This window comes from Sprattus sprattus (genome assembly GCF_963457725.1).
Source record: "Sprattus sprattus genome assembly, chromosome: 1".
NCBI lineage: Eukaryota > Metazoa > Chordata > Actinopteri > Clupeiformes > Clupeidae > Sprattus > Sprattus sprattus.
The window spans coordinates 70,367,843-70,394,163 of record NC_137920.1 but is presented as its reverse complement, the minus strand read 5'-3'; the positions used below and the strand labels follow the sequence as shown (position 1 = coordinate 70,394,163).

General features: G+C 42.2%; 1 protein-coding gene across 3 annotated transcripts in view; it reads left to right on the top strand.

Moving 5' to 3' along the window:
* Positions 1-5,399: 5,399 nt before the first annotated feature.
* The window catches only part of ndst1b (N-deacetylase/N-sulfotransferase (heparan glucosaminyl) 1b), a 59,098-nt gene continuing 38,176 nt past the window's right edge, over positions 5,400-26,321 (top strand). For 2 of the 3 annotated variants that reach the window (XM_080839412.1, XM_080839410.1), the window contains exons 1-2: positions 5,400-5,538; positions 18,852-18,940. The gene's annotated coding sequence lies outside the window, so the exon portion shown is untranslated. The remainder of the gene's footprint in view (positions 5,539-18,851; positions 18,941-26,321) is intronic. The other variant, XM_080839411.1, reaches the window with a different exon arrangement.

The following is a 26,321-nucleotide window of genomic DNA, read 5'->3' as shown; positions in this document are numbered from 1 at the left end:
CCAGCGTGTCTCGGTTGCTGATTTATAGTAATAATAATAATGCATTTTATTTGTAGAATAAGCATTCAAAAGAAGCTCAGAGTGCCACAGAGCCAGTACATAGTGAAAACATAGGTAAAACCTTGTTAAAACAAACTATAATAAAAAAAAAAATATTATGTGATCAATTTAACAGATAATGTAGCTCAGGCTATTTGCGCAGGACTTCAAAGGCAATTCAAAGTTTGTGAACTGTTCTTAATTAGCTTGCAGTATTCAGACTGAGCATAATCGCTCATTACTTTATGTTTGGGTGTGTCTTGTTCAGAGACTATGGCTTGAAGCTTGAGCATTTGCTGCCTGCCAGAAGAAAAACAATACATTTAGGGATGGTCTCCAGATCACTGGAGAATCCAGACACAGGAAACTCGCTCAGTTATTCAGGTTAATACCTAAGTGGTGTCAAGAGGTGAGCCAGATTTTTGGTATGTGTCCGAAGGCTGAATGCTCTCTCTCGCTCTCTCCCCATCCCCTTAATATAACAAACAATAGTTGTATTTAAAATGTAATGCAAATAAAAGTTTAACATATTAAACACAATTGGCTTTATTTACAAACCAGACAAAAGACCACACAGTACAAAATACTTTGATGGCCATCTCAATAGATAGCGGGATGTCCTTACTTGGTATACTTGGCAAGTGGCAAGCCTTTTACAAACGTTATATACAGCACAAAATACTTTGTATTTTGGACAAAACCATTCAAATTGTCATGAATATGTGTATTGATAGTCAATACAATGTTCTTTTCCAGGTATGCTTTTCATGTTTCTTTTCAAGGGTATGCAGTGGCATCTACAGAGGGTATCTTGCCCTCGGAAGGAGAAGCTATAACTGATGACAACATCCTTGACTCCTATGTGGGATGTTTATTCTGGAGTTCAGGAACATGGAGAAATAAACACGTCTCCAGGTTGAGAATAAAACCAAGACACTGCTGCAAATTAACTAAACAAATAGCTGATAATGATCCCCCATTATAGACTTGATCACAATATAAACTCTTGTCTTTTCTTTCATTTTTAATGAATTTGTATAAATAATCCAAAATAATAGGCTTTGAAAAGAAGAGAGCACTGTTATTAGGGAGATATGTAATAGTTACTCATTAATGTGTCAAGGGATTTGTAAAAATCTGCAATGAACTTTTAAATAATCAAGCCCAAAACTATGTTTATGAATAATGTATCACTCATTAACAATGAATCACTTTTGCAATTACTACGTGTAGCTTATTATAAGCGAAAATTGAATCTGTTGATAACAAATGACGTCTGATTGCTTTATTGTGATTTTATTTTGACTAATGGTAATACCATGACTCAAGTAGCATTAATTAGCACAACATATTGTCAGCTTTCAATGTAATTGTTGAATGAGAGTATTTTATCTTCCTGCTCATAGTTCTAATATAATATATAATCGCACAAATCTTTTTGGAGCTGGTGACTGTTTTGCAGTACAGAAGTTATTTAAGTAGCTTTTTGCACAACAGTTGAACATTCAATTTGCTTCATGGATTGAAGATACGGTGGTAGATATGAAATGTTAGAGATAATCTCTAAAGAAGGTATAAGCTCTTCCTACTGTTCTTTAAAACACACTTTGATGATCTACAGAGAAACATGGATGCAGTGGTATAGCTGTGTGATGTAAACACTGTTTCCACATTTAGCCATGGTAGTCATTCCCTAAAAATAGATTAATTACACATTTAAAACTTTGCATCTAAAATGCTTTTGTCATTATTTGTATACATTCTTCGAATATATGTATAGAACTGAAGTACAGAAAATGAAAAGCTTTATGTAAGTAAATGTGTATGTTTGCATATAGTGAGATAATGCACAGATTTACAATTACAAGATTCCATAATCATGAGCACCATTGAAATGATCTGCATTCACTGTAAATTTGAGTTTGTCTTGATACCTGTGACATTTGACACAGAAGAATACATCTGTAAAGCCTTTTGACAAATGGACACATCATGTAACATGTCATAATGGTATAATAATGATCATTATCATGATCTGGACCGGGAATATGTGTCAAAATATAGGTTAAATAGCTTTTAAGTTCTTTGCTTCCCATAAATTGAACAGTGTTCAAGAGGACTTGAAACTAACCCAGTATTTGTCTGTCAACCAATTTAAGAGCCTTTAAAGCAGCTTGCACACTGCCCCGACAAATGCCAACAATCACTTACAGTTGGGTCAGTGTGCGCCAGCATTTGGTGTTTGTTGGTGATTGTCGGGTACTGTTGGGTACTGTTGGGTACTGTCGGGTACTTTAGGAGGAGTTCAACATGTTCAGTCGGATCGGGTAAAGTTGCAGAATGTCTGACCAATGTAGAAATTCTGACAGCTTGTTACCTTGACAACTAGGCTCAACTCACATGCATAACATCATCAAGCGCTCTTTGATGTCTTAGTTATGTTGGTTATCAGCCAGTTTGTTAAAAAAAAACAATATCCATAAGTCTATTTATAGATGATCCGTGTTAGTTATTCAATTCTCCCTGAATAAATAATGATTATGAGGATGATCCCAGGTTCATTCTAAAACACTATCGTCAGGACTTCCCTACTACCTCTTCCATATGTTTAGTCTTGCTTTGACATCCAACTTGAATAAGATTAAAGGGAGAAGTTGTAAGAAAATATTCCACATGTCAAATGAAATTGCATGCTCTGTAGAGGATCCTTCAGTCAGGTCAAGGCACATTAAATATAATGTTTGACCACTGAGACATTCTTGGTATTCTCAAGATAAGGAAGCAGCCAAAAGGGTAAACATTAACAGGAATCCAGTGCATAGTTGGAGGAGCAAAAAGGCTAACACTAAACATGTGTATCTTGAAGGTTGTCTGTCTAAAGCATAAAACTAAAGAAGGCACAAATCGTTGACACTCTAAGACAATTGGGCATAAGAGTCACACCACTTTTCTAAATAAGAATGTGGTTTGTGAGACAGAAAAGGTTTGGCTCTTTATTTCCATTGTAGATTGATGATGGTGATATGAGAAGTATGGGTCATATATGTTTTTGTTAGCCTGATGACAAAAGTATGACTAGTTCACAAAATGACAGAAGATCTATTTCAGTCTTTGTCAACATGTTTAGTACAACAACTCAACTAACATCTGGCCCCTCATATAACATCTTCATTGGTCGTCTTCTGAAAAAAGTGTAAGTAGGATAGACTGAGTATAGTTGGTACAATTTTAGCTCTTGGCATTACCACACAAAAATGTATACTGAAAATATGTGTTTTTTCCTTGGAACAGCCCCATAGGCTTGGTATGGTTAAGGTGTTTAGCAGACACTTCAAACCATCAATGAATAGTAATTATAATTCAAAATATTAAATCTATTATTATATTTATAAATAATGCCTCCAGCAAAAGAACTACACAGATGATGTTTAGAAAGGGTGAGTTTTCCTTTTTTTTTTTTTGTATGTACCAAGGCTGCCACTGGAACGGAGCACTAGATCTTTCCACAACAGAGGTACCACGAACAAAAAGTCTTGACTGCGATCTCTTGCTGCTAGGGACAAAGACAACAGACGATCATCTGGGAAGTGAAGTGGTTGACAGAGTGAATCGCACTGAATTGTGCCATTTAAATAAGGTTTCAGTCAAGTGGCTGCCCTATACACAAGAGTGAGGGACTTTTAATTCTAAGCAGCTGCGTGTGTCCTCTTTGGCTGATCAAAGACCAAACGCGCCGCCACATCCTGCATCTTCTGCATCCGTCTCACAACACATGCAGGAAGGCCGGTTAAAATTTTATTTCAAAAGTCTAAGATATGCACAAAAGGTTGTCTAGCATATTGTGTGAGATAGGGTTTGGTCTTCCGAATATATTATTAAGTGTTCAACGACAAGACCTTGAGGCAGAACATACAAGCTCAGAGAAGTGAAATTGGTCATCAGTAATAACACCCAAGTTTCAGTTTCCAGTTTTAGTTGGGGTCAATGAAGATGAACCAAGCTGAATGGTAACATTGTGTGGCATAGCCAGGTTGGCTGGGAAAACAAAGAGTTTAGTTTTTGAAACATTGAGATGAAGGTGTCGATCCCTAATCCAAACTGAAATACAGTATCACTAAGGCAGAAATTTGAGCCAATATTGGGGAATCATCTGGGGGGAGAACCCATGAGAACAGGTAATCTCACCTAAGGAAGTGATGAAGAGGCGACAGTGGTACAGGAAGTAGAGAAGTAATTTAGTAATCAGAAGGTTGCTAGTTTGATTCCCTGTTGAAGCATCCTTGAGCAAGACACAGAACCCGAATTGCTCCTGATGTGCAATGTGCCATCATGTAAAATGTACATCCTTGTTAGTTGCTTTGGATAAAAGCGTCTGCTAAATGATTTAATGTAAATGTAGATAGAATTTTTTTAGGGGTCCAATCCCTGCATGGGGTACGCCAGTGGAAAGGTGATGAGTTTTTGATACTTGTCCCTCTCAAGAAACACTGAAGGAACATCCACTGAGGTTTAATTCAAGCCAACTGTGTGTATTCCCAGTTCCCAGTTTAGACAGTGTAGAGAAGAAGATGGCCTGGTTCACTGTTTCAAAGGCTGCTGATAAGTAGGCCTAGGCTATAGTAAAATCAGAGCTTATGACTGAAAAGAGGATTTTGAAAGAAAAGAAAATGTTCAGTAGAATGACCACTCTTAAAACCAGACTGCTTAGCGTCTAGCAAAAAAGCTTGAGCCAGGGAATCGGAAACTTGCTTGAAGGCAAACTTTTTAAGAATCTTTGTTGTTTAATCTTTTCGTAAAAAAAAAAACACCATTTAAGACAATGAGATTTTAGTGCACAGGTAAAATTGGTACTCACACAACAACACCTGACCACCTTGCACATTTGTCTAGATACCAAAACCGTAAAGGCTACCAAGTCTTGAAATGTGTCGTTTTTTAGAGCAAAGATAGAAGTTCACAATCATCTAAATTCGGTTTAACTGTGAGATGCTTTTGGAGATGTAAAAGGGAGGTGATGACGTCAAAACCTTAACTTTATAAAACGACTTGGGCCGATATCTTCATGCTAGAGAGTCGCAAGTCCTCAAAATCTCCCACCATCAAAGACGTTTACTAAGCCCTTGCAGAGCAAAATCACTGATCAGGCTTGCTGCGAATAGAAGTTAACTAAGGTGTTCCAACTATTCTCGTTCCAACTGTACTCGATATACTCTGCGCTTTTGTTCCATTAATCTGTTTCCAGCCAAGTTGATTACTTGTGGGAAAATACGCCCTCTACCGTATTCCCTGTCCCCTACATGACTTGTCCCGGTTGTAACGGGTACTAGGGAGTGCGAGAGGCGAGTCCTCTCATGTTTCCCTGTAGGAACAATCTACATCAAACCGTGACGCCCCGAGCCTGGTTAAACCAAAAGCTTGGACCGCGACACGAAGATTTACCCATTAACCTCAACCGGCGTCACCTAGAAAACCTGTAGGTTTACGGAGCACCCCAAACGCGTGAGTAGCAGGAATTTTCATTTGTATTAGTGGGGGACAGGGCTTTACCAATGTCTGTGGCTTTACCTAGCTGGCCATATATTGTAGCTAGCCAGCTAGCTAACGTTATCCTGCTACCGTTAGCGTGTACGGTCCATGGTTAAATGGGTGCTAGCTGACTAGCTTCTGCAACAGTCCTTGTGTCTCGCACAACGGTGAGGTAAGTTTGTTGGTCTGGTTTCCATCTTAGTCACGGATGCAAACTAACAAGAGAGTCGGTTAGGTGTTCCTTAGATGTTATGCATACTATCGTTGCCGTGCATGTAACAGCTAGGTTCGGTAGCTGGATAGGCATGGTGGTAGTGGCATGTCATACTCCTGAGGATGCAGTTAGCAGTTAGCCAAACAAACTGCAAAGCGGAGAGTTCCTGGAATTGTAACGGGACGCTATTTCCACATGAAATGTACCTACGTATATAACTTACAGCAATCCTGCTGTACCAGGCATGTACTATTTGAATCGACTTTACCGGATACCTACTCGCATACAGTTACGGGCCAGCTTGTTACATTAGGGTTTCTATTCAGCCCGCCGATCCATGAAATGCTAACGTATGGAAATGTCCTTATGAAAGGGGATAGTCTACGAGAAAACTTGTATCGCTAGCTGGCTAGCTAGCCTCCTTGCATACACTAATATTAACCAGTTTGGTGCAATTTAGGCAGTTAGACATGTCCTTTGTAAGGTTAGACCTAAAAAGTACAGTCTACAATAACACAAGTAAGAATTAACGTGTGATGTCTCTCGGGGAACAAAAAGGGGTTATGCCACACCACATTCGTGTTTTGCCCGCTCATTGAACGACGCTAATGAAATGAGCCACGCTATCTTCATTTAAAGTTTTTTTTGTTCCATTTACTTCTTGCACCTTGCAGCTCAGCGTTAGTAAATCATTGTCGTGTGTAAAACAAGACACTGATAGATGTCGTCTAGCTATCTTAATGCAAATACCGATACTATCTGGTATATCTACTACGACAGTGGCTTGGCATTGTGAAAAGGTAAAATGTCAGGCACTCTGTAATGATTGTCCAGACTCTAAATAATGTAGCGATAATCTTCATGCAATATTGTATGTTACTATGTTACTACACTATGGCGGCAGATTTAGTTAGATTATCAAAAATCACAGCGTGGGGTTGACTTTTTCTAACGATAATGTTGATCATTGTGAAGTCTCTGACTTTGTCTTGTGCGTCAGCTCATGAAATGACAAACGGTGTGCTTCTTTAATGGAATTTAAGCACTGCGCCCATTGCTGGGGGAATTGCTGGATGTTTTCTCAGTGCCAGAAAGTGCTGGAGGTTGCAGGAGAGACAAGTGGCCTTCAAAACAAAAGTTTTCTTATGTCTTAAGTCACCCAGTTTTTTGTGTGCCAAGGGGGATCTTTAAGACATGTTTTAACAGAGAGTTCTTTTGAGAAATGGTGTTCTACAGGCACATTCAATACAAAACCATTAAAGCAACCCGGAACAAGTCTGGGCAGCTGAGGACACTAATAGTGTTTTATTGGAAGGATTTGTATAGAGGGCTTATGTGGAATTAGAGGTACATTTTGTTCAGAAAGATTCTTTAATAATGATAGTCTGATTTTGTAGATAGCTTTGATGTGAGACAGTCCCCTTTTAAAATTGGCATTAATCTCCTTGAGAAAGTGACTGAGGGGGGAAGGCACAGCAGCAGAATTACGGTAGCCTTGGGCTAGGAAGATAAATATCATATTGAATTTTTCAATAACAAAAAGCACAGACAACTTTCACGGTGTCAATAATGCAAAAGCAAACCTGTGTTTGACCCCTGCCGAACAAGGGAGGCCTCTATCCAGCCTGATTTTTTTCTCTCTTGCTCTTTCTTTTTGGCCTGGGTTACATTTGGATGTGAATTCTGTGCTGTCAGAAGCTCTAGGACTTGCTTCACTCTATGTAAATCGGCCTTTATTAAATCAGACATGCTTCACCGCAAAAGCTGATTTTGCAGAGCATTACAGAAGATTTCTGTATGAGATGTTAGAAGCATTCAGTGCATTAGATGAAGCCAGAAGTACAAACTTGAAGCAGTATTGCAAATTCAGAATTGGCTGTGCTTTTGGCTACATGGAGACAATTCAAAAAAATACCCTATATATTGAGTAAAATACCCTTTTTAAAATGTTCTCATATGTCAGATTGCAATTTCTTCATAGACCACCTGTTTTGTCTTGACATGAAAGCACGCCATCCATTAATACAGATAAGCCACCACAGATGAATGAGGTGAATTGTAGCCTGTTTGCGTGGCAGACATGATGCTCACTGTGGGGCTTCCGCTCAAGCACCAAGTGCCACTGCCCTGCTTTCTCAGGTTAACCCCCTTTTAATGCTGGATTGAACCCGCCCAACCCTCCAATCCAAAGACCCTCTAACCCTCTTCAGCTCTTGCTGTGCTGCACCATGGGATACTCTCCTTACGAGGGTCGAGAGAGAAGTATTCAGATGTATTCTGCTGCAAGCAATCAGGCAAATTGAACGGAGCAAAGGGCGGGACAGAATTTTCTTATAGTTTTATTCCCGCTTGACTTTTCTTTTGACCTCCACTTACGTCAGTTTGAAAGACATTTTTCACTTCCTGTGTAAAGCCATAAGCTTAAAGAATGCATTTGAAAACAAGCTTGATACAATGTATTATCCAGAGAGGGTTTAATTTCCTATTTTTTCCCCCACTTGAATTAGACTTATGTTTTAATGTTTTATATTGATTGAAGTTGGGTTCATCTGAGGTGCCCGCTGATTGCAATGGAAAGCCTTACATAACTAGACATTCTCTTTGGCTTTTAGCCTAACAGAAGAACAGTGGAAATTGGAATGGAAAAGTAAAATCACATGAAAAGTGAGATCAGTTGTAAAGGATTAGGCTGAGAGTACACTGGACTTCAGCAAGGTACAACCTACACACAATTCACACTCCGAGATCTTAACCTTTTGTATCCCTGTAGGACCGGTATTCACATAATATCTTGTGTCTACTTTGAGCTGAGTGGTGTTATAATAACACTTGTTTTCTACTGGAAGAAGTAATAATAATAACATCGTATGATGGGCTAAATTGCAGTTGTTGTTAAACATATTCATGAAGTGTTTGTATTGCAGGCTTATAGCCTAGTCTAGATGAAGCGCAGAGAAATGTATTCTGTGTCTGTTAGTCTGTTGGAGAGTTTTTTTGTTGGTAACAGTATGAAATGCCATGCCGTTTTGAAGGCTTATAATTATGACTAATTTGTCCTTTTCTTAAGCCACTCTGCGTATTTGACATCATGAAATGCTGATATGATGTAGCCGTAGCGTAATTGCTTGTTAGCAAGTAGAAATGTCCTTGTGTGGAGAATGTTTTGCAGATTGCAGACTCCTTGTCGGACAGTGATGTATGCTAAGACACATCTAGGCTACAGGCCTTTTGTTTATAAATGAAAGGAAGCCTTCCCCCAAAAGACTGGTTAACAGCAAACACTGGTGGCTGAAAGGTGTTTTTATTTTGGTTTCGTGTCTTGTAAAGTAGTAACTGATATAAAGCCATTCATACCTGGGGGGAGAAAAAACTATCATTTTGCAAGTTAATCGTTTTCAAATGGAAATGGGCGCTAATTAGTGCACTGTGCACCAGAGCCATTTTTATTTTTCACTGCAGTGTTATTCTTGGAATGATATCACAGATAGAGGTCTCAGAGGGAGAAGAAGGATCACCGAATGAGAAATTTAACAAGTTAGGTATTTATCAGATGCAATGTTTTCATTTCAAAGTTTCTTTTGTTGGGTGTGGGTGTGGCCCTGCCCCTCAAATCCTTCATGTTCATTCATTCAGGTTGATTGTGAATTAAGTAATTAGACTCAACAGTACAGCAGAAACCATGTGTCAGTCAAATTTTATATTTGGCCAGAGTTATTTGCCTGATATCCTTTAGCTCTAGGCAACAGATGTTGCAGCCTGTTGTGCTTATGCTATGTGTTACAATATTCGCTACATCATATTGCCTATTGGCAAAAAGATGGTGGCCCAAGTATTGTGATAATATTGTGTATGAGACATTTATTTATCCCCTTCCTAAAAAGTCTGGGTAGTTATCTGTACTTTCAGATGCGTGAAATGAGCAATGTGCTGACGTAATTTTGAAGTAGATAAGTTGGATTTGTATCAAACTGCAGTGATTTTATGAGCCGTCACAGTTGTGCCTTTCTGAAACACGTGTTCGCATTAATGGCAGCCGTTCAGGCGTAATGGTTGGAAAAACCTGCATGATTTTCCCCAAATCCATCCCTAAGATCTTTCAAATGTTTCAAATTAAGTCTGAATAACCCTCTTTTGCAATATGACCTAGCCTATGTAATGTGTCCTTTGCGGGAAAAGACCAGCTGTTTTTGCACAGTAATCTGTTAATGCGTTGCAAGATGCCTGTTCTGTCTATACCATAGCCTTCTTATACAGCCACACAGCCATCATTAGGCCATATCTGTGATGTATTCATGTGCTTTGAAACATGCTGATGATTGCTTGATAATCTTCAACAGCTGTAGGCTTCACAGACTGATGCCAGCCATTGATTCCTTGCTCCCATGTTACAGTGCAAAGGGGTGGCCTAAACACTTAGGCTGACGCAGAGACAAAACAAAGCTATCAGAGGTGCAAGAATGGGCAAAGACGGACTGTGAGAGCCCTTTAGTGCATAAACATGTTTGAATGTGTGATAACAAAATGCTTTGTTGAACTCACACGTTGAAGTGCACCAGGAAACCCCCCCCCCCCCCCAAAAAAAAACAGGTATTTTGTCTCAGACAAATGTGGCCTCAAATGTCTTGAGATGGCATGCTGCCCAGAATCCTTGAGTCCCACACAAGGACGGCAACAAAAGCCGTGGCATCTCGGCCGAGTTTGGTCCCCCCTGTAAGTCCCACCTTATTATCTACGCTGGGATGGTCACAAATTTTCCACTTCACAGCCCTTGTTCTCTCGCTTCCTCACCTCACGGAGAGGTCAGTAGGGGCGGCTTTTCACTCGATCCCCAACATGCACCACAGCAGCTATCCTAGCTCACTTTGCATGGCATGGCAAAAACATGCCCTCACCAGTAGAGTGCCATGCCATGCCATGCCATGGCACTCGACTGGTGAGGGCATGTTTTTGGTGCATCACTGACGTCTAGGTGCCAGCAGTGGAGATAGTGCCCCTGGCCGAGCTCGTCTCCGACCGGGCCACTCCATGCTCTCATTTTGCTAGACACAGAGGAAAGAGTAATTAATCTCCAGGAGCGGCGTGCCAAATCAGGGGGACTGCATCACAATTTGTCTTCTTCGCAGGGGCACTGCCAAATTCTGCCTGGCTGCGGTCTTTGAGATTCTCTCCTCCTTTCCCTGCTGGAACTGACACGGAGCAAGCTGTCACTTTGCCTCTCCGTCAACACAAGGATGTTTGTGTTTTCGACTCGCCCAAGTATCAACCCCTTGTCATTTGAGAAGGAGTAGATCGGCGCGCTGGGTTCTTATGTTTTTTGGCACGCAGAGAAGACTCGTTAGAGAAGCTACGTTATTAGGGTACATGAGTGATATTTGGTCATGGCCGTGTGGAATGTTTGTATGCATGTGTGTGTGCGTGTGTGTGTGCGTGTGTGTGTGTGTGCGTGTGTGTGTGTATGCATGTGTGTGTGTGTATGCATGTGTGTGTGTGTGTGTGTGTGTATGCATGTGTGTGTGCGTGTGTGTGTTTGTAGTTGAGCAACTCAGATTCCATGCGGGCCGATGGTGGGATGCGGATGTGTAAAGAGGGTCTGAGGTTTTTTTTTGGTGGTCCTTTCAATGTTTTCATTTTTGACATCAGTGCCATTTCATGGGTTTAGCTGCAAATTGCCCCATGGCCCTAGCCTCACGCTGGAACTCGCTGTGAGGGTATGATGTCACGTCTATCTAGAGACCCAGTAGCTTGAGCAAATCATTAAACAGTGTCTCGTAAATGAGTGCAGAGTCCTCCTCACTTGGTTGACTTGGCATCTGGGTCAAGTTCTGTGTTTTTTTATTTTTTTTTTATCAGACGTGCGGTTTGCTGCAGGCATAGTATTTAATGACAGTGAATTGTATTTTTTGTGTATGTTCGATATGCTGAGAGACCACGATGTCTTTGTAATAAACAAGTGAACTCATATTGACAGAGACTTCATGAGAAATAGGACTTATAGTTGTCTTTTAAACACCCCACTAGATACTTTTGCCAGTACAAAATTATGGATCGATTTCATTTATCAGACAAAATTGGAAAGCGGGTCAGTACTGTTTAGCAAGGCAAGTTTATTTGTATACCAAATGTCATACACATTGGTAATTCAAACTGCTTAACAAATGAGCAGATAAAAGAACAGGACAATAAGATACCACAAAAGATAAAGAGCATTGTAACAGTTAAAAGAACATAGAAAATACAAGATTAAAAAGGAAGCTAAAGGTAGACTGAAAGAAATGATTGATAAAGAAATAAAGAAATACAAATTAGAGTGCATTTGATCAGCAAACAAAAAACATCTGAGAACAGTTACGTCTTAAGTCTCATTCTGGCGGAGTTGGAGCACCTTTGATGGCTAGGATGTCATCGAAATGCTGATGAAAGGATTTGTTCCTGTCAGAACTGGGAGCATTTTGGGAACTAGCATGTTCAGCTTTTTCAGTCGTGAATCTGATTCAGTTGGCGAGCATGCAGGGAAGACCTACAGACTTTAGTAAGTCAACCAAGACAACAAATCTTGGCTAAGTCCAAGTCATCTTTGTTTTCCCAAATCTTTAAGTAGAGTGACTGCCTGATTTTCTTTTTTTTTTAATCTTTATATTACGATTTAGATGGACATGAGCGTTTCCTGACTTTTTATGACCGCTGACGGTTTCATATTGATTGCCATGATGGAAGCTAGTATCAGTTCTCCTGATCCACAGGAGTGTCTGGGGTTCGGATGCACCTGTCTGCTGTAATGCCCCCACGTGGGCTTAGCCGCAAAAAATGCCATGGCGATAGCGTAAATGCAGTAATCTCTATGTGAGCCTGTAATCCATCAGACAGCTCAGTGGCACTGCAGGTGGCCTCCATGGGCAATATTTGCGTTAGCCTCTGCATCTGTAATCACTGTTGCCTCGCGTCCCGCTACACAAATCTCCGCAGCCGGTGAAAGCGTGTTGCCCGCACCGCTATTGGAAAACCTGGCACACAAACACCTCACGCTGCCAGGTATGAGTCTGCAGTCCTCTGCGCTGGTGGGCAGTCAGCCATGGCGGTCGCTTTGTGGCAGAACAAAGACATGAGGGTGTACACACTGGGAATAGCTCCAAGATACACCTTTTAGCGGGATGGTGAAGCCTGATTGATCTTCACCCATCAGATCGTTCTCCAGGGTGGGCAGAATCTCACTGTTGGTTCTGCTTTTCAGAACCTCATGGCTCGTTCCAGCACCTGACTGCAGAGAATGGGTTCTGCGCATAGTCTCTAATATAACAACCATAAGCAGCACTGCGGACCCTTACCAGTACATGGTAGTGTGTCTTGTCTACCAGATCAGTAAGGAGACGTTCTCAGGTTTTCTGTTCATATTTCATAAACCGTTTGTATTTAGCCCTCTTTTAATGTGTTCATGGTGTATCAGGTACTGACCAGGCTGACTAACCCAAAAGTGTTTTGTTTCATCCTATTCAAGCTGACATCATCCTATTCAAGCTGACACCACCAAGGTTTTCCCTCCACAGTTGTTCAGTGGCACTGTATCCATTTCATAAACCATCCCATCATTGTGTTCATTGTGCCCCAGGTGAAATACTTGCCTTTGGAATGCAGTGTCGTCTGCCTGGCTACCAGTGAAGTCGCCATTCACATGGATATGCTGGCTTTCCCGATCGGAATGTTTAGGAAGAGCAGCCGTAGACTTGCGTTTTAACAAGCAGCTAGAGTCCACTGGCACGGTCTCCGTTTACAGCTGCGATGATAAGCCAGTGAGGCGTTAGGCGGGCATTAGCTACAGGAGGCAGACGCCGCTCTGAATACCGTGCTCTGTCACTGTGTACTATTTCTGTTTTTCGAGAGGAACAGTGGAAGAATTTGTCATGCTTTAGTTTGTATTGTAGTCAGATCACAATCGCTCTGTTGTACATGGTAATGAATCAATCCAGTTGGGCATACTGTCCTTAAGTCTTTTTTTCTGCCTGCAGAAGTTGCCTCTTTGTCAGGCACAGGCAATAGAAAGTGAAGGAAAGTCATTGTGCCTTTGGCGAAGATGGATTCAATTCTTTTCACTTTCTAATTGAATGTGGTTGGGGCATGGGTTGCGGTTGTCGTTTTCACAAGACTGATATTGGACCAGAGCCTTTTGCTTCGCTATCAGTGTTTTTTTTTTTTTATCTTATTTTTATTGTCGTTTCTGGTTGGAAGTTCCTCCTTTTTCATGTAGTTAAAGTTTTTTGATTACTTTGGCTGTAGAATTGAATTTGGTTCAAATGTCAAGAACAGTGGCAGAAAAGCTTTTCTAACTTGCCTGTGTTGTTTTGTGGGGGGATCTGAGCTATGGTTGGGTTGTCATGGAGAGTTGCGATGACATACTGTAGAGACCAAGTGATTGCAGCGGTTGAAGTCCAGCAGCCTCCTGAGCACGGACTCTTTCCTCATGATGTCATTCCTGTGCTCTGTGCTGAAGCCCATGACCTTGGGCTTACGTTCTCCACCCCCATGCTAGTCTCCAGTTAACACCCAAAACAAGTCGGAGCTCAATCTCGTAATCTTTAGATTAAAGTCGTTTAAAATGTAGTTTTGCTCTATTCGCCCGATGCAATACACATGTCCCTCAGGAAATGAATTCTCCCCGAAGATCCTCACCCTTCCACTCTGCTGCTTCTGCTTTTCTCGTATACACACACGCACACACACACACACACACACCTATGTTCATTAACAGTACCTAATTATTTTTTATCAGCATCTCCGGAGACTCCGTGTTGATGCAAACAGCAGGTTGATGAGCTCCTCTGTTCCCACATGCCTGCCTTCCAGCTGAATGAGCGTGCGAAGCTTGCTTGTATCACACAACGCTTTAGCTGTTTCACAGGGCTGTGTGCAAGCAGAACCATAGACTTACCTCTCTTATCAAAATAAGACATGGCCGTGGAGTCGATAGTTTACCCCCACCTTGATCTCTCCTTTGTGCTGCAGCTGAATTGCTGACGTGAGGACTGTCCCTGCACCCCCTTCTGAATTTCTAAGTGTCTGCCTTTGTTGTTCTAGTTTCCAGTGGCCTGCACCCACAGGCACATCCGACGTGGAACAGTGCTGGGCGTTCATGTTTGACTTTTCTCTTCCTTTGTTGTCAGTATTTGTTTGGGGGAAAAGAGTGAATGAGGCAGGAAGAAAAAATAAAAATGTTTTCCTGCCTTAGGTATTGGACCGGGATTTACAGGTGAGGAACAGCCTGTAACAGCTAGGCCAACCAATCATGCGGAAAGCTTGGGTACATTTTTAAGCTACGTGATTACATGCACTTGTTAGCACTTGTACCCCTGGTGTCTGATAAAGCAATGTGGTCTCGCTCCCCAGACATGAAGTGAACCAATTTCTTGGAGCTGACACACAAAAGATGAAGGCACAGGGATTAGACTGTGTTGCCACAGTCGAGTTAACTTTTAATAACCCCCATTGAAGAACTCTGGGTAAGATGAATGACCACAGCCCTGTTTAGGCTCTGGAGTTTGCCCTGAAGAGCGGTCTTATCGTTAGAGACCGAGTGCTTATCCTCCTCTTCTGGTATCAAGAATATTATTCCGTCTCCGACTCGAGGCCATGCATAGAGATTGGTTAACACTTCAGCGTGCGCAGGCGGTGATGAGCTGTGAACGCGTTTGTGCTTCCAAATAAATAATGAATTTGTGAACATACATCTCTGCTATTTATCAATGCACGCACGTCTGGTAAGCTCCCCGAGATGCTCTGGAGAGATTTAATAGCGATCATTTCATTCGCTTTTGAGCTCAGAGGGGACGCTGAAGAATGGGGGCGTTCTCCAAACAACTGAATCAGAATAAGCCATTCCATAGCTAAGGTTATCGTCCCAACTTCCATTATGATTAAAGGAACATTATTATTCTCCTCTAGGCTCTGTTTTACATTTTAAGATTTGTCACCAGTTCATTTCTAGCAGTGGCCACATTCCCTATTGCTGTTACTGAAGGTTGAAAGTAATGTCCAGTGCTTGCTCTTTCCAAGGTCTTTCTCGTAAGAGCAGCCCCGTGTTAAGTAGGCAAGATTAAGTTCACATTCAACACCTCAAGGGAGTGTCATATATCTGGGTCTGGTGGGGTCACGCTTGTGCAGGGGATGTGTTATCTCTTTCTGCTCTGAAAAGCTTGCATAAATCAAGATTGGATTGGAAATGTAGAGGGCACTTGGAATGAAAGACTAAAATGAACGGCAATTGCATTTGAAACTTTAGAAGTAGATCGGTGTCAGTTGCACAGTGCTGTTCAAGGCGTTGCTCAGTATGGTTCAAATGTTTAATATGGACGATCAGGACAGATATTTTTTTTTGCATTTAACTTTTGAGAAACAAACTGACATGGCTCTTGTTAAGTCTACTACTAGGGAACTGAGCTCTTATTGTCTGCCCTTAACCAGCCTTTTCTCTGCAGCGTTACATAAGGTTCATTGCTGCATATGCTCGTTAAAATCTGAGGCTTCACATCTCTGGCTTTAAAAACTATAAAGCATTAAACTGTATGCTGTGTGGCGTGTGTAATACGCACAGCTCCTGGTTCCCTGTTATATATGTGGCTGTAAAGCACAGTCTGCAGTCTGACTGGAGACTTGATGTGTCCCCGCCACCCTTGACCACCTGCACAACTGCACAAGCAGCGTGATGTCAGACGAGGGGCCACGAGCACGAGTGACCTCAGGAGACGGAGAGCTGGAGCACTGCGGTGTTGTGTGTTGCAGCGCTCCGGACCAGGCCAACACGCCTGTAAATGGATCACGCTGGCGGAGCTCCAGTGGGGAAAGGCTCCCTGGTTCCCCAGCCACTGGTGGCCTGTACAGCTGCTGATCCTACCGAGCAGCTGGGAGCAGAACCCCTCCTGGACCTGTGGGAGGGAGAGACAGAAAAATCATAAGACCTGGCTTGATGTCATTGCAGAAAATACAGTGGAAGATGCAGTGATAATCGAGCATAGGTTTTAGTTTTTTACTAGTTTGAGAAGTTTTTTTTTTTTTAAGGGGCTGAGCTGAAGAAATATGATAGTTTGACCGTCAATATGGATCTTTCATTGCTCCAAAATATGTGCCTTCGTAGTCAAAGGAGGGGAGCTTCATCCATGTGAATGTTATTCCTTCCATGGTCCCACCAACATACTTTGGCAAATATCAAGCATTGTTAATGATGTGTGAAATAATAGCCTTGGGTGGGTTTTGTTGATGACATTTTGCAGTTGAAGTTTTGCTTGCCTTTTTCTGTTTTCCTGATTCGTGTATCATAAGGCCTTTGGGACTAGATTTCTGACTTACATCTTATTCAAGAGGTAAAACTGCAAGGTTATGGGGTTATAAAAATAAAAAATATATCAACATCTCACTATTGTGACGTATTAATCACAGTCGATAGATCAGACATTTTCCTCAATGTGTTCATATCCCAGTGTAGCTCTGTTGCTTTGAGCCCAAGTACGCCCACACCATGTCTGGGATTGCCATCTATATCACAAAGCCATATCATGTTTGTGTGCATTCACAGAGCTTCTGTGCAGCTCCCTGTTCGCTTACAAAGAGATGGAGGGGAAAGGGGGAAAAATAGAGTTATGGCTGAATTATAGACATTCCGTCTCCCATGCTAAATGCCTTGCCATGCATGCCTATAAACCGCTGTCTGCAGTTGAGAAGTTGGATATCCCCGCCTCGACTTTTGTTTTTCAAAGCTTTTTATTTTAAATTTGTTTCTGGTTATTAATATCTGTCTACCTAATTAATACAGAAGTCCATAAGATGGGAGAGATTTAAGCTTAGATAATGTTTGTCGTTTCCTAGATTTATCTCGCCCTAAGAGGAAATGAAACCTTGGTTTTGTCTGCATGGAAAGGAAGTGTTCAGCATTTTATAGGTTTTTTTTTTCGTGCCCAAGTATTTCAAAGGAATCTGATGGAGTTGCCAGTCATCGACCTCAAGATTTTCCCTCATAACCAACAGTAATAAGAACCAAATTATTTTGAGAATTCAGAACAGTCCATAAGACTTACCCACTGGGATTTTAAACCTTGCCATGGAACACAATTGTACTTTTCTTTTCATTTACATCCTTAAATGGTATACTTTATATTATGAATGTGAATTTCTCTTTCTCTCCTTTATCTAGCTGCATTATCTCTCTTTAAAATGTTTGTGTGTGTCCTACATGCATGGACACACACAAACATTTTAAAGAGAGATAATGCAGCTAGATAAAGAAGGAGAGAAAGAGAAATTCACATTCATAATATAAAGTATCCCATGTGATACTACATTCATTAGGCTATACTTCCTCTGGTTAATTGCTAATTGACATCACGCCACATTTCAGTAACATCACCGACCGTGTTAGAAGCAAGCTTAAACGAGGCAGCTGCTCCAATCCCACACCTTTTAGCCTTTTGTGCAGTAACAGCCCTGGCTCCTGCGGGTTGTTTCAGCTGTTCAATCTGCTGCTAGAGAAGAGTGACTTTTTTGTTATTGCGGGGCTGCCCTCTTTCCCCCTTAACTCAGCCGTGTTTCAATGCTCTTAACATTACACATGCCAGCCAAATATACAGGGCACATGGCTCCTATCTCTTCAACAGCTGCAATAACTAGCTCAGCTGCCACTCAAAGCCACTGACGGGTGCTGTGAAATGGTTGGTGGTGGCGGCAGGTGATGTCACCGCAGCATGATTGCATTCTATCACTCCAAATGCTTTTCAGCAAGGATATTTTTTTTTGGTGGAAAGAGGCACAACCTTAAGCCACGTTACGAGACTATTTAATTCCAGCGGTTACTGAAAATCAGAGAAAGGAATCGAGAAAAAAAAAGAAAAAAAACTTGTAGGCTGTCTATCAGTGTTTGTTGACACATGTGGGAGTCTCTGTATTGACCTTGAACATGAGAGGCCATAATGTTTACACAAGTCTGTTGACAGCATCAGAGTTTTTTGGAAAGTGCTAAATAGCTGCGTATATTGCCATTATTTAGGTTTCTACATGTTTACTTATATATTTTTTTTTTATTATTTTTTTTATACAGGAGTGCTCCTGCTGTATCTTCCTATTTCTGGCAGACGCCACGTCAGTCCCAGGGGAAACGCTGGTGTATGCAGTCACAAAGGAAAGCGGGTATGACATGGCAAACACACAGACAGACACACTGTGGGGCCAAGATTAAAGATCATATTACAGTTTAGGCTACATCCTGGTGTAACCATGGGGAAATGTGGATGGAAATTGTTAGTTTAACTAAGGTGTGTTAACTAACCCCATGCCTTTTGGAGTTGAATTGAATTTAATAGAAGAGTCCCGTAGTCACACAGGTTTTTGGCTCCATGATACTAGACACATCTCTTTACTTCTTAGGCATTCATACAGTATAGGGCAAGCCAGGTAAAGATGGCTCACACTGTAAAAGTCAAACTCAGTTAAATGGTACAGTCTAGCACCCCCAAGGGTTTTTTGGCTGGTGTCAGTGAATCTACTATTTTTGGAATATACTCCCCCCACCTCCTAGCTGATTAAAATATCAGCTGGATTGGAAGTGAGCGGTAGAGTAAAAGTCTTTATAGATGGAGGACAGAGACTGTCTTTGCACACACAAAGGTAAATGACTCTACACTCAGTGAAATTCAGTGTCTTTAAATGAATTATAAACTGTATGAAAAGAAGAGAACCCTGCCTCTTGAGGAATTTGACCCCCCCCCCCCTCTCCCCAAGACCACTGGTGGGATGTGGGGGACACTCCATGGACCAGAGAGAACTCTAAAATGTTGCTTGATTCAGCTGTCGCCATGGTGATTTATTGAAATGGCTACATTGAGTAGAACCTTGGAGGAGCTTTGAAAGTTAATGCACTGCAGCTTGCATGTACGCATGCTGGGGGAGCGGGCTGCTGCTAGTGCTGCTGGATGTGATTTGTTAAGGAGAGCTTGTGCAGCTTGTGCATCTTCAGCTCTTGCCACCCCTGTCTCTCTCTCTCTCTCTCCCTCCCTCCCTCTCTCTTTGTCTCCCTCTCTCTATCCCTCTCCCTCGTTCTCTCTTTCCCTCACTCCGTCCCCCTCCCCCTCTCTCGCCTTCCTTCCTTCCCTCCCTTCTTTCTTTTTCACCTTACAGGAAGAAATTGTGGCTGAAGATGAATTATAAACTTACATGAATAATTGAAGGCAGTCGGCAGAATTCAATTATTTATTGCAGAGAGAAAAGCCATCTCCCGGAGCTGGTTTGCCAGCTTAGGAGGGAGTTGCTTACAGCAGGGCGTAACTTCACTTTACCAGGAAGAATCCCCCAACCCCATGGACCTCCGCTGTTTATTAGTATTTGCAGAGTTTCAATAGACTTTTGGCGACTTTCAGAGACCCCCAGTCTTTAAACAGCTGACGGTATAACTAATTAAACCATGCAGCTGAGCCAAATGATGCATAAGAATCATATGTGTATTGGCTGCATCTGGCATGCTCAGCTATGCATTGAAATACCTTACATGAAGTCTCAAAGGTGAATGCATACCACACTACAAACACACTATGGACTTGTTTGCAGCGGTAGGTGTATCTCCCCCTTGCCAGCGCAGCACTCTGGAGCACATAGCAAATGATCCCCGTTGCCTCGCTGCACACACACTACCCCCTCACAGCCTGGAGTACCTCGGCCCAAGTGTCTCCTATTACTAATGTAGAAGACCCATTGCAGTGCACCGCCTGCGGTATCTAACGCTGAGATCATAACGAGCTGTTTTGTGCTACAAGCAATGCAGCCACGTTGTTTTAATAGATGTTTAAATGTAAATGGCTGCAGACAGCTGGGATGTAGAGGGATGAGCACATGCCTGTGAATACTAATGGCGGAGGGCTGGGGATGGAGTTGATTGTGTTTGCCTTACACCGTTCACAGGGGGCTGACAGGTGCAGGGGCAGCATCCAGCCATGATTAATGCCAGGGGTCTACCTTTTATTTTCTTAACAACGACCTTTGCTCAGAAGGTGGATCTACCTACAGTTTTAATTGCTCTTCCTCTTCCTCTTTGTCATTTTCATCTTCCTCCTTTTCTTTGTTGGAATTTCTTTGGCCCTATTTGTCCCTGTCTTTGGTCTTCTTCGTCCTCAGTATTTTCTTTAATCTTTGCTGTTCTTTTTAGCTTTATAACGATTGTGAGGGTGGTGACACAACTTCAACCTCTTTGGTTGTCATCACACCCACAAGGATGTTCTAGAAATATCTCTGGGTTTACGCAACACGCAAAAGGCCTTGTCTGTTTCGAAGACCCATTAAATAACGTGCTTCTTATCAATATGACTTGGCACTGGTTACAGTCACTGAGCACTCACATCTCAGTGTGTCTCTTTGTGTTCAGTATTACAGTGCATTCATAAGACGTGAGCTCATCTCCGCCTGTGTAATCAGATGATTTGATGAAACTGTCTGTCACGTGTGTTCACAGTGAGATCATACAAACAGGCGTAGGCAGAACTGACAGCCGTAACAAACATAGCGTATCAACAGGCTCTTTTTTTATTGGGCGTTATTTGTATATTTGTCAGATCACCTCTGCTTTATACTCACTGGCTCATCGCTCCTGCTGAACCGCCATTATCACTAATGCTTGTGTGTGAATCCAGCATTTTTTGTTTGCTGCTGTTTTTTTTTTGCAGTCTGTATGACATAATATACATGCCACTTTGGTAACGGTAGGCTATTGTATTAGATCATGCACTATCTGGTTGGTGTCAAGAGCTTGAGACTTGGAGCTTTGAGATTTAGTTTGTCCTATGGGGAATCCATAAATACTATTTGAGCTGTTAAAGTGTCGTCTTAGCACTGCTAATGTTGCCAAGTAGAATTGGGCCGCCTGTTCGCTGACGTGTGCTATAGATGGCACCTTATAGGGATTGAAGCAGAAACATAAAAGGGTCCTTCTGTGAGGACCAGCCAGAGAGCCTGTTTGTCTTTGGGCGCGGTGGTGTTCTTAAGCCCAACTGTGAGGCGGAGAGGAGAGTGTGAATTTTGGCGTGAAAACGGCGGGAGGAGAGGCAGCCTTTGCGAGTGTTTGCAAAGCACCCGACATCATGGCTGACACTAGAGGGATGGACTGACTGTCAGGGGGGGATGGCTACTTCCACTCCCTGTCCTCCACCTTTCCCCACTATCAGCTCATCCCTCTTAATCCCCAAACGCACGCACCGCAGACATGAGAAGAGACTGCAACTGGCCTGCCACTGAGGACTGGGTGATGGAGCCCTCTGGCCCACTCTGGCCCACTCTGGCCCACTCTGGCCATTGGGCTGGCTTGCATGGACTGACTATGGCATGCGAAACGTTATGGAGCACTGGGGGATGACTGAGTTGAATGCATTCCCCAAGATAACTTCACATGTCAGTCAAATCTAATCCACAGAGTTTCATGGATTAAATCTACATATTACATACATAAATACTGGGCAATGCCTAATACTTTTCATATACAAAACAAAGTGCAGATTATAGATGGAGGAGTCTAGATGGATTGGATTAAATGTGAATGTAATGTTGGAATTGGTGGCATTAGTTGTTTTTCAATGGCATAACCATCTAAAAGGTTGGCAGATCAGATTAAACATTATTGAGCCTTTTGAAAGGGTGATGATCTCTTAGTAAAAAAAAACCACGGGCAGTAAGGCAACAATGTCTTTGCCCTTGACAAATAAGTTTACACATTCTTAGATGTTTGCTAGCTTTGCAACTACTGTTTGTATTGCTTCACCTAGCTTTAGTGTTGCCACCATTGTTGTAGCTACTTTTCAAGCAAACGCTTAATTTCAGGGTCTTCGCACTTAGCCACCCCCACTGGTTGCTGATTGGTGGGCTCCTATGAAGAACTCATAGTTTCATCTTGCGACCATCAGTTCCCGGACTATAATCACGGCAGATACTGTGCTGGGACCAATAGGCGGGCAGAGCCAGGCTCTTTGCAGAAATACAATTCTGATTCTGCTATCATGGACGGTCATAGACAATCATGACAAAATGTTTTTGAGAATGCTCTTGAGTGCCCTTTGAAACTACAGCCAAACAGCTTTTGACAGACAATTACTGAAGTTGAATTTAACAGGCTTTTCACAAAGGCATCACTTTTGGACGGACGGCACGATGACAGTTGGCAAGTGGTGGTTTGAGGGTTAGTAGCAGCAGCAGCAGGGCAGGAAAAAACTGCAGTCTGAGCAGGTCATCCTGGTCATCAGCATTCTTGAGATCACTTACCCTCTTGATAGAGTGTGTGTGGTGTGTGTGGTGTGTGTGGTGTGTGTGGTGTGTGTGTGTGTGTGTGTGTGTGTGTGTGTGTGGTGTGGTGTGTGAGTGTGTGTGTCTGTGTGTGTGTGTGTGTGTGTTACATATTGTCTAGCCCCTTGGCTCTGTCCCAAGTGTCTTGCCCCTTATTTGTTCTGATTGATCGATTCTGTCCTCACTGCCCTAGTTTGTTCTGCAGGTATGCAAGGCAGCCAGAGTGGAAGGTGTGATTGTGTGTGTGTGTGTGTGTGTGTGTGTGGCTATACTGAGAGAGAATGAGAGAAATGCCTACAGGCAACAGTTGACCTCCTCTTTTCCATGCACTGCTTGGAAAAGACAGAAAATACGTCATTTTGGCAGACTCAGTGGGGAGGCAACCATTTTTCCCAGCCTCTACTGTTTATTTTCAACTAGGCCATGATTTTAATTGATTGGTCCAAGAAGATCTGGCACACTTGCTTAGCTGAAATCACCTACACACTCGAAAATACAGGAAGTGAGAAGGGAGCTTTATGTACCACGTCTCCTGTGTTCTTCCCATATCCTCAAACATGTAGGTCCCTTTCTCTCTCTCTCTTTCTCTCTCTCTCTCTCTCTCCCTTTCTCTCTCTCTCTCTCTCTCCCCCCCTCTCTCTCTCTCTCTTTCTCTCTCTCTCTCCCCCCCTCTCTCTCTCTCTCTCTTTCTCTCTCTCTCTCCCCCTCTCTCTCTCTCTCTCCCCCCCCTCTCTCTCTCTCTCTCTCTCTTTCTCTCTCTCTCTCCCCCTCTCTCTCTCTCTCTCTCTTTCTCTCTCTCTCTCCCCCTCTCTCTCTCTCTCTCTTTCTCTCTCTCTCTCCCCCTCTCTCTCTCTCTCTCTCTCCCCCCCTCTCTCTCTCTCTCTTTCTCTCTCTCTCTCTCTCTCTCTCTTTCTCTCTCTCTCTCCCCCTCTCTTTTTCTCCCTCTCTTTTTCTCTCCCTATCCCCATTATATGATTTTCTGAGTTCCTTTTCTGGCTTCATAATGACTTCTGGTCATGCCGAAAGTTGTGAAAAGCCTGTCTTGTAAGAATACACAAACCCATCCCTCACACGAGGACAAGAAAGCTGACTTCCCTAGTATTTTCCCTCTTTCACCACATTATCTGAAACCCAATCACTCACAGTCATTCAGTTCAAGAGACAAGCGTTAGTACCTGCACGCTTTGCACTCAGTGTCAGGGTTAACATTATGGGATGTTCCTCTACGTGAATATGATGAGATATCATCTGGCAAACTGTTTCACAGCTGCATCACTGATATTTGATCCGGTCCAATGGAAACACGTGACCCAGTCTATACAATTGCTATGACCAGACAGAAAATTCTGCATCCCTCATCTGAGACACACACAACAGTGTCATTGCATCTATCCATGGTGCATCCATGTCACAAAAATGGTGAGGAGGTTATTTTGGGGCAGGGGGGGGAAGACAAGTCTTGTCAAAAAACTTTGGCCATTGTACTATCGCTGACGTGAAAACATAATGTTTGAATAGCTGCATGTAATTCTAGCCCACCACATTCTTCCCTCTTAGCAGAGTTCCCCCAGGAGTACGGCAGCAGTAGGCACTGATATTACAGACAGTCACTGGCATTAAGAACTCCGGTTGGTTTGGCCTCATTTCTCATGGACTCGATCCCTTCTCAAAACTCGATCCCTAAACATCTTGGATATATTGAAGGGGAGGAAAATTATCCTTGCAGAATGAACTTCTTCTTGCTTATATGTTGCTAATATTTACAAACTTGTTCAATGAAATGTTTGAGTTGTTATGTTTAAAACCAAACAGGCATTTCTGTGTAGACATCATTGTTCACCCCCAAATGAAAAAAATAAAAGATGTCTTCTTATGGATCTTTCCCAACTAGTGGTGCTTTGTTGGTCTATGGTGTGGGAAAGTATAGTAGGATGTTGTAATACAAGCTGTTTTCAAGCCTGTTTAACATTCCCCCAAAAAATATTTTAGATTTAGTAGTTAGTGTGTCTGGAAAAAACACCCTATCAATACCAATATATCAGTCAGGAAACAATGCATAGATGTCCTTGAAAAGAAATCTGTGCTTGAAAAAAATCAATGAAAGACCTAGATGCTGTGACTACATTTTATAGAGCAGACTAGTCGAAAACACTTTATCATTTAGTGGTACTTAAGATTTGCAATGTTTTTTTTTTTCTGGAAAGGATTTTCTCTGTAAATCCTTTAAGTGTGATGGCAAGAGGATGGGTGGGTTGACTGTTGTGAATACGAGAGTCGGACTGAATGGATGTTGCCTGATGTGCTGCCAATGTATTATCTGTTGGGGTTCATTTGTGTGGTCATGTGTGGCACGAATGGCACGGATAGTCATGATTCTCTGGTGACTGACTACATTTCATTTTGAATCAATGAAACCGCACTCTACACTAAAGACCACCAGCACATTGTTAATATTTTCCGCTTTACCACTTTCATCACTGCGCTGCCCACACCTTTTATAGCCTCAAGGCAACTGTTAAATAGAAAAATGGAACCTAGCATCTCTCTCGCTCTCTCTCTCCAAGCCCTCTTATGTCTTTCTCCTCGCTCTGTGCTTCCCTGCACGTGTAGTTCCATGCACAGTTGCCACGTGTGTATGTCTTGTTCTGCTCCCTGTTACTCAGTTTCTGATTTTGTGTGGAAATGGCCCATGCCCTAAATGACTTGTTTTTAGTTCAGTCAGTTATTTCCCTCTACTGTTTCTCACTCATTTCCACATGGATCACAACGCAGCGCTGATGTGAAAGGGGCATTTTTGAAGTACCACTGCTACTCCCATGTGACCTGCTCCACTCACTGCTCATGCCAGTGTGGGGCAACACTGAACACTCAAACATCATCTGATTGGACAGTTTTTTTTTTTTTTTTTTTTTTTTTAAATGGGCCAACTTCTCAGATACAATCATTTTATAACTCTTGATATGATATTTTGTAGGACAATGCTAGAAATACACATTAAGTTGTAAATAAATGTTCAAATGCCAGTCACATTTCTTACACATGTTTCTTAAAAAGAAGATTTTCAAATGATTTGAATCATATATAAAACCATATGGCAATTTGATTTAGCCATCATCTGCTGAGGGTTGGGTAATTCTTCATGAAGGCTGGGATTGTTCCAGGTGATGGATCTGAAATGAGTGGTGATCCAGTGCTGGGTGGAGTCCTCTGTCCCTGCTATGGCAATGAAGGATGACTGTTTACTTCATGAATT